This window comes from Cryptomeria japonica, chromosome 3 (genome assembly GCF_030272615.1).
Source record: "Cryptomeria japonica chromosome 3, Sugi_1.0, whole genome shotgun sequence".
In the NCBI taxonomy this organism is placed as follows: Eukaryota; Viridiplantae; Streptophyta; class Pinopsida; order Cupressales; family Cupressaceae; genus Cryptomeria; species Cryptomeria japonica.
Window position 1 is genome coordinate 618,903,880 of NC_081407.1, and position 9,386 is coordinate 618,913,265.

Below are 9,386 nucleotides of genomic sequence, written 5' to 3' on the forward strand. Positions count from 1 at the left end.
TCAATGATGATCTGTAATGAGTTATAAAAGATCTATGATGATCTATATTGTAAGTCTTAGGGTTTTGTAACCGACTAAGTTGCAAAGGTTATTTATGTTGGTACAGTTGATGTTTGTTGTGTTGGTGGTTTTTGAGAAAAGTGTGAAGCCGAACCAAAGTATGACATCTGCTAAAGAGTAGCAGATTTGGAGCTTAATTGGATCTGATCAAGCAAGCAGTTAAGTGTTGTACCCAAATCATTTACTGTTGTTCTCTAACAATTGCAGCAGTCAAAATCCCTTAACTGGGTAGGTCCTAACAAGCCTTACATTGTAAATCCCTTAATCGGGTAGCTCAACATTTGAGTTTTAAATCCTCTTGCAAGGTTGATCCTAACAGGTCAAAGCTCCTAACAAGCATCATCATCTAAATCCCTTAACTGGGTGACTCCTAAAAGAGTCTTCTCCTAACAGGGCATCATTGTAAGAATCTAATTGGGCTAGGGTCCTAATAGGGCGCATTCTGAAAGAGTGCACAATTTTTGTGGGTACCAATTGCCACTATGGTTTTTCCCTATTTGGGTTTCCACATGAACAACATGGTGTTCATATGGTGAATGTTTTTATGTACTGTTATGTTTTACTTTCAGTTTATGGATATTGATGAACACTTAATGAGTTGTTATGATAAACCGGTTTAACAGTTGGTTATCAGTGATTACCAGTAATGGTAAAGAGTTTATTACTGGTTTATGTTTGATTTCAAGAAATTTTATAAGCTCAAGTTTTAATTTTAAAATTATTTTTAATACAGATTCACCCCCCTCTCAATATTAATCATATCCTCTAAGATTACCAGGATCTATTGTTACACCTATTATCCTCTCCCCTCATGTTTGTGGAACTTGGGTGATGAGAAATGTGGTTAACGATGCTCATTTTTTATCTTTAGTAGAGAACCACGTCTTGGGAGCATCATCATCTCAAGGGAGTGTTCCAAAATAGGGGCACATTGGGGATAGCATCTCTCCCAACGCGACCTCAAGTGGTGTTTTTCGTGTTGCTATACAAATACCTGGTCAAACGACTGGAGTGTTGAGTAAATTTGTCGTATGTGGAGGCCTTCTTTGCACCAAAAACTCAATTAGAGCCTTAAGTGGATTGCTTCACAAAATCGTTGTTGGAATAGACCCATCAAAAATTATTATGAACCAATGTTATAGTGACCCCAATCCTTCTACTTGTTGTCTCAGGCGTTGTGATATACGCATGCCAAAGACAACCCTCATGTACCCCTAATTGGACTCCTCGAATCTCTAGATATTCAACAAACAAAGAAAATAATCATGCCCCATCATAGCTCCTCTAGTCATGGACATCATCGAGTTGCATAGGGTACATGATTAATAAAAATTGAGATATAAACATTGAATCATGTATGCCGCACATATGTTCTCATAGTCATTAACTGATATAATCATCTTGATGAATGACTGTTGATAATCCTTCATTACTTGCTTGTTGAATCTTTGTATTTTGAGTTTCACAATTCAGTTGTTACAAATGTCTTGATCTTCATTGCCTTGTCATTTGTTTAAAAACCATAGGTGTTTTTGGTTTTTTTAAGTTTTGAATGTTTTTGGATTTTTCGAAGATTTTAAAGATTGCCCTTATCAAAAATATTTTAGGATTTTGCCCCCAACGGAAACACTTTATTATGGATATAGAAAGGATAATTCAAACCATGGTGAGATACAATGCAAACATGATTGATTCTGATAAAATTTAAGATAGTGACTATGCTAAGTATGTCAAAGATTGATAACTGTTGATAAGCTGCATATTTCTTGTAATGATTCAGAGCAATGGATGCAATAGATGAAATGGATATTCTAGGATGGATATACACGATAGGATGGATAGATGCAATAGGATGGATAGATGTGCAAAGCAATCTCATAGATGGAAGAACCCACTTTTAGATAGCGCCTATTTAAACCAGGTTTTCACCATCTAAATTTATTGCATTTTTTTTACACGTGATTTTTTTAAAAACTATTTTTCGTTGTTTTACACTATTTTTGTATTTTTCTCTTTATACTTTTTAGGGATTTTTGCTGCTTTTCTGATTTTTAGGCTTTTTCAACTTTTTACTTCTTTTTGGTATTTTCTACTGATACTTTTAAGCATAAAATTTCTTCAGATACATAGTATTGATAGGCTCATTGAACCAATCACCTTCTAGTGTAGATAATATGTATTCTCTTGAACCATATGCTGCTACCAGGACAAACGGACCCAACCAGTTTGCCTCAAATTTACCTTTCTTTTCTCTATCTTGCTGGTTACGTGGATTTTCTCTTAGGACTAGATCTCCAATTTGAAAAATTCTTTGCTTAACTCTGTGGTTGTATCTTTTCGCCATGCTTTGTTGGTATGCTTTTAAATGATCTAAAGCATTTTGGCGACATTCCTAAATCAGTTCAAGTTCTTGAAGACTAGAGACTCGTTGTTCTTCCTCTGGGATAAGACCTTTCAAAGACACCCGTAGAGAAGGTATCTCTATTACTACTGGTACTATTACTTCTGATCCATACATAAGGCAATATGGTGTTGACCCCGTTGGTGTGTGAATGCTGGTTTGGTATGCCCATAGAGCAGGATTTAGCTGAATATGCAAGTCTTTTCCAGCTTCATTGACTGTTTTCTTCAGTATCTTTAGGATTGTTTTGTTTGATGCCTTAGCTTGACCATTTTCCTATGGATAATATGGTGTACAAAACCTATGTTGGATATGGAATCACACACATAGTTCCTTCACGTCTTGATTCTTAAATGGCCTCCCATTATCAGTAAGGATGGTTATAGGGACTCCATAGTGACAAATTATATAGTTCAAGATGAATGATGATATTTTCTTTTCTATCACCATTGTAAAAGGCATTGCTTCAATCCATCTAGTGAAATACTTAGTAGCAGTTAAAATGAACTTATTTTCGTTAGAAGATGAAGGATTTATCTTACCCACTTGGTCAAGACCCCATTGGGAGAATGACCATGATCCTACCATAGGATGCAATTCTTGTGTTGGTGCATGGACGAGATTTCCATGGATTTGACATTGTTTGCATTTCTTGGCATATTTAAATGAATCTATCCATAGTAGAATAATAGTAACCCAATCAAATAAGTTTCTTAGCCAGTGTTAAGCCACTTGAGTGTGTGCCACAAATATCAGCGTGGGCTTCGTTGAGAACTTTCTCAGATTCCTCTTGTTCAAGACATCCCAGTAGAGTGCTATCTAGATATCGTCTATATAAGGTATCATCAATGATAGTATAGCAGGATGATTGATAGATAAAATTTCTTTTTTGATTACGGGATAGGTCAGGGGGAATAATATTCTCCTTTAAGTATTGATAAGTTTGGCTATATAAGGATTGATTGGTTCCAGATATATGGAAAATCATGTGGGTATTCTGGGATTCAACAGTAGGATGCAAGATATCTTCCACTAGGAATTTGTAACGTTATTGATTTTCTCGGTTCTACAAAAGAGATGCTATTGTAGCCATTGCATCTGCCGCTTTTTTCTCATTTCTTGGGATCTAAGTGAATGATATTTCTTCAAAGTGCTCTTTAAAATATTCAACCAGCTGTTTATAGGGCATTGGATTGTCATCATTGGTTTGATAATCATCATTTATCTAGTTGATTATGAGCTATGAATCTCCATAAACATGTAATTCCTTGATGTTCAATTCAATGGACATTTTGATCCCAATGACCAATGCCTCATACTCTACAATGTTGTTTGTACATGGGAATCACAATCTATATGATTTTGGAATTGTGTGACCTTGAGGTGTGATGAACAAGATTTTAGCACCTGATCCATGCTGTGTATAGGAGCCATCAAAGAATGTCTACATCAAGAAATTCAATGTACAATGGTATGTCATCTTGTAGTGGTACTTCAGCCAATTGATCAACAATTACTTTTCCTTTGATAGCTTTCTGATCAACATATTCTATGTCAAACTCACTTATTATCATAACCCATTTGGCCAATCTACTTGTCAATGTTGGATTTCTTAACAAATACTTTAATGGAACTATTTTTGCTATCAATTTCACATAATGAGTTAGCATATAGTGTCACAATTTCTGAGTTGCAAATACAACCGCTAGGCATGTGTTCTCAATTGATGTGTAGTTCAATTCATAGCCTATAAGTGTTCTGCTGTTGTAATAGACTGCTCTTTCTTTTCCTTCTTCATCATGCTGTGCTAAAAGAGCTCATAGTGATACATTTGTTGCTGAGATGTAAAGTAAAAATGGTTTCCCTTTGATTGGTGATACCAGTACTGGAGGATTTGCTAGATATTCCTTGATTTGCATGAAAGCTTCCTCACATTGATGATCGCATTTGAATGGAACATTCTTGTGTAATGAGTGAGTAAAAGGATGACATCTATCTACTAGTTGAGAAATGAATATTTTGATTGACTGCAATCTCCCTTGTAAAGAATGCAACTGGTTAATATTCTTAGGTGACTCCATCTCCATGATAGCTTTTACTTTTTTAGGGTCTACTTCGATTCCACGAGCTGATATAATATACCCAAGAAGTTTTCCTAAGGTAACTCCAAATGCACATTTCTTTGGGTTCAATCTTAACTGATACTATTCAAGCCTGTCAAAGATATTGCCCAAGATCTTCAAGTGTTCTTTCCTTGTATGATATTTTGCAATAATTTGATCGACATAGTCTTCCAAAAATGTATGCATCATGTCATGGAAAATTGTTGTCATGGATCTTTGATAAGTTGCTCTTGCATTTTAAGCCCAAATGGCATGACATTCCAATAGTAGGTACCCCATGCACAAGTGAGTGCTGTCTTCTCTTGATATTCAAGGGAAATTTTTATTTGATTGTACGTCGGGAATCCATTCATTAAGGAAAACATCTCATGACCTGCTGATAAATCTATAGTTATATCAATGTTGGGCAGTGGGAAATCATCTTTGGGACATGCCTTGTTCAAGTCTTTGAAGTCGTTGCAGACTCTTTTGCCGTTATCCAGTTTTGACACTGGCACAATGCTTGAGACCCACTCTAGATAAGCAATAGGTCTTATGAAAACCATATCTAATAGTTTCTTTAGCTCTGTTGTGACAAGTAGAGCGATATGTGGATGCCTCTTCCTTAGATTTTTCTTAACTGGTTTTGCTTTTGGATCTAAATTGAGATGGTGCATGATAAGATTTGGATCAAGTCCTAGCATGTTTGCATAGGACCAAGAAAAAAATATTTGCCTTTGTTTGAAGAACTCTATGTAGTCTTTCTTTTCCTCATCTGATAATGATACAGTAGGATGAAGGACCTTGGGATCCTTTGGTGTGCCAATGTTTATTACTTCTGTTGGCTCTATCAATATGGTAGATCTCTCGTCAAAATATGTAGGGAGGGTGTCAAACTTTCCATCTTCCAGTGCCTCAAGGAGGTTTTCATCGTCAGATACATCCTTTATTTTTTCTCTTGACTGATCTAGTGTTGCCATGAAATGGTTTTCAACACTAGGTCTTTTTCCTTGTTTTATTTCAATTTTGTGGCTGGATAGTTTGGCACTCTCCTGACTACAAGAAGCGTTACTTGATTCACTGGTGAAAGATATCTTAGGTGTGTTTGGTTCAATGGTATTAAGATATATGGCTAAATCATGATCATTGGAAAAGACATCCAATTCAAGGTTTTCTAAGTTATCCCAATCAATCAGTTCTGGATGAAGCAGGGGTAGGTCATAGTCATCATCATCGTTGGATATTTCAAGGTTCATGATGTAATGGTAATATTTTGGTGTAGAGTAGGTAATGTCATAGATAGAACTCTCTTGAGTATAATCTATCCCAAGTGCTCTCCAATTAGCTCTAACAAAGTCAGGATGGGTTTCTGTGATTCACTCTCAAGTGACTCATTATTTGATGTTTGTCCTGCAAACAAATGAATTGTATCAACAAATACATCTTTGATACTACAAGTTCCCTTTGGGCAATTTCATCAGATTCATTTGTTGCTTGAAGTTGACATACTTGTGCACATGGCGTAGTGAATTCTGTTACCATTTTCTTTGATAGCTTTCGCCTTATTTCGAACTCAACTTCTTTTGGACTAATAGTCATTACTGCTTGACTTTCTATTAGTTCTTCTAGAGTTCTCCCATATATTAGTGTTTCTTTCTCAATGTTTGATTTAGATCTGATTTTTTGTTCATCTTCTGATGATTGATTAATGACTATTTGTGTTTCCTATGTTGTCACTTATTGATCCTTCTCATTCTTGTTTCTGTGTTGTCTTGCATATGCCTCTTTTATCTGAATCCTGATTTCTTCTTGCCTTCTTTCTATCTCTATTCTTTGTTTTGTTAAAAGTGTGTCTTCACTTGTAACAACAGTTTGTTCCTCATCATTCTCTTCACTTGTAACACTAGTTTGTTCCTCATCATTCTCTTCACTTGATGCATTGGATAATGGATCTGGACCCCATTTATATTCATTTGAATTTATCTCTGAATCATTGTCTAGAATCACACCACTATAATTGATAGGAATGTTATACGGTGAGAGGAGTTCCTTGATTTTTGCCATTTGTTCTTTTACTATTTCTAAACTATCTTGATCAGGTTCCATGCTTGCTTGCATTCCTTGGACTTGTTTGTAAGATTATTCTTCTCTTTTGATAGAAAACTCTTCCTGTTGGCTCTCATATTCTTCTTGTTTCTATTTTTTGTCTACTGTTTCTGCTGCTTGATGCAGCCTTTCTTGCCATGGTTCTTCTTTAGGGATTGCTTTCTTTCTCCACTTTGGGTGTTGATAATTGTGCTGCTTTTGTTTTGATTTAGAATACCCAAGTCCTGATTTATCTTCTTTGGATTGTGTGTGAGGACAAATGGGTTCTGAAATACCTTCCCAATGGTTGCCAATTGGTCTATTTCTTTCATATCCCATCCATTGCATGATTTTTTAAACTTTTCCATATTGCTCTATGGGAATACTATCTTCTACAGCTGTTGCTATAGTTTAATTTTCATCTTTGTACAACCAACTAAGAATGTCCTTGTCTTCAATTTCCTCTAATATGTTCCAGCTCTAACAAATGCTCCATCAAACATTTCAACTGATTTTTGTGGGATCTGTGGTTGAGAATTTGTAGGTTTTCCATACGACTTAGGTGAAAGTGGTAAATTATGCAAAGAGTACTTTCCCATTCCTTCATCATTTAATTTGAGCTTTTTCTCAAAGTTCTACCATAAAATTGCTTGAGTTTCCTTAGTGGGATAAACTACTTCTCTATTATGTGGAACTCTTGCATCTTGTGCTAGTTTTAGATTATTGCAATATTGGTTGGAGTTTGTTGATATAGTGATTTCTTGGCCATTATGAGGAAACTTAACACACTGATGGTATGTAGAAGAAACTTCTTGCATGTCATGGATCCATGGACTTCCCAAAATAATTTTATAAGATAGATTCAAATCTAGAACCTGGCACAATGTATCTCTTTCTACTGGTCCTATTTTGATTGTCAACACCATATTCCCTTTAGAAGAACACTCTTCTTCATCATAAGCCTTGATTGTTATTTTCTTCTTTGGATCCACTATATTCTATGAATATCCCAAATGCTTTATTAAACTTAATGCACAAATGTTCAAGCCAACTCCACCATCTATGAGTACGCGTTTGACATGGGTTGTATGAGTGGTAACTTCGATATATAGGGGAGGATTGTGAGGCTGTTGTAAGGATGCGTCATCATTTTCAGAAAAAAAAGATAAGAAATGGTGGGCTATGAGGTATCCCACCATGTTTTGGAATTGATCCACATCTAGGTCTTTTGAGACCATTATTTCTGCTAGAGCTCTTTCCAATATTTCCTTATGCATAGGTGAAACTTTTAGGAGCTCCAAAATTGATATTTGGGAGGGTATATTTTGTAATTTTTCCACTAAGTTGTATTGTCTTGAAGTGGATGTTGATTCATTTGTTGCACCTAGAAATGTAACCTCTTCTTTTCTTCTAGTAGTAGCATTGATTGGTTTTGAAGATGTTTTGTCATTGACAATGATGATATTTACCACATCATCATATGTGTAAGTGTAGTTTACCTTAGCTTTTCCTTTGTCATCCTTTGGTTTAGATTGTTCACCTTTTTCATAGTTTGGGAGTGGAGTTTTGAATGCTAGATGCGATTCATTCATTTTATGACCATCCACTGTGATAGTTCCATTATCAATTAAGTCTTGAATGAGGTGCTTTAATCTTTGACAATCATTAGTTTGATGTCCTTTGTTTTGATGATAGTTGCAAAAATGGTTGTCAGTCCACCAATTCGGTTTGATTTGAGGCTCATAATTTCTTTCTTCTGGTAAGGTAATCAAATTATTCACAAGAAGAGTCTTTAAAGACGATTCCAATGGTTCCCCAATGTCTGTGAATTTCCTGCAGGGATTGGAGAAGAAATAATTGGGTTTATTATTCTCTTGATTGTTTTTGTTTGGCACTTGACTTGATAAGTTAAAGATTGGTTGTTGTTTGGCAACATTGTTATCATCATTTCCTCCATTGGTAGCGTTCCTATTCTTAGGCCAGAATTTAGGTTTGTCATTGTTATTGTTACCATTGTTGTTGTTGTTGTTGTTGTTATTGTTGTTGTGATTGTTGTTATAGGAAATGTTGTGGATTTTTAACTCTCCTTTCTTTACCATTGCATCCTCTATCTCGAGTCCATTTTCATTCATTCTCACAAAAGTAGGACATTGCAATTTGAGATGATAACTCATTTCACTAGTAAGGTTGTCAATGAATATGTCCATTTTCTCTTGATCTGGTACATCTCTTGGATATCTATTAAATAGCCATCTCCATCGTTGTAAAAAGACCATGAAAGGTTCACCATTCTTTTGTTTGATATTGCATAGATCTAGCATTGTTATCTCATTTCATATGTTGTATGAGTATTGTGAGATAAATCTGTTCACAAGTTCTTCAAAAGATTTAATCCCAGATGGCAATCTTGAGAACCATTCCATTGATTGTCTGCTTAAACTTCTAGGAAATAGACGCATTAGGTAAGTTTCATTGTGTGCAAACTCCATACTCATAGTGCAAAATTCCCTAATGTGATTTTGAGGATCCGATTTCTCATCATATATATCGTATTTAGGGATTTCACAATATTGTGGGAATGGTATCATGTTTAAATTCTTGTCAAAAGGATATGGACAAATATCCTCCAATGAATATTTCTTGGAACTTGTTCCATTATGCAAATCTTGTATTTATTGTTGCAAGGTTTGTATTTGTTGAGTGAGAGTTAATAGAGGATTATCAAAATGGGTTCTCCT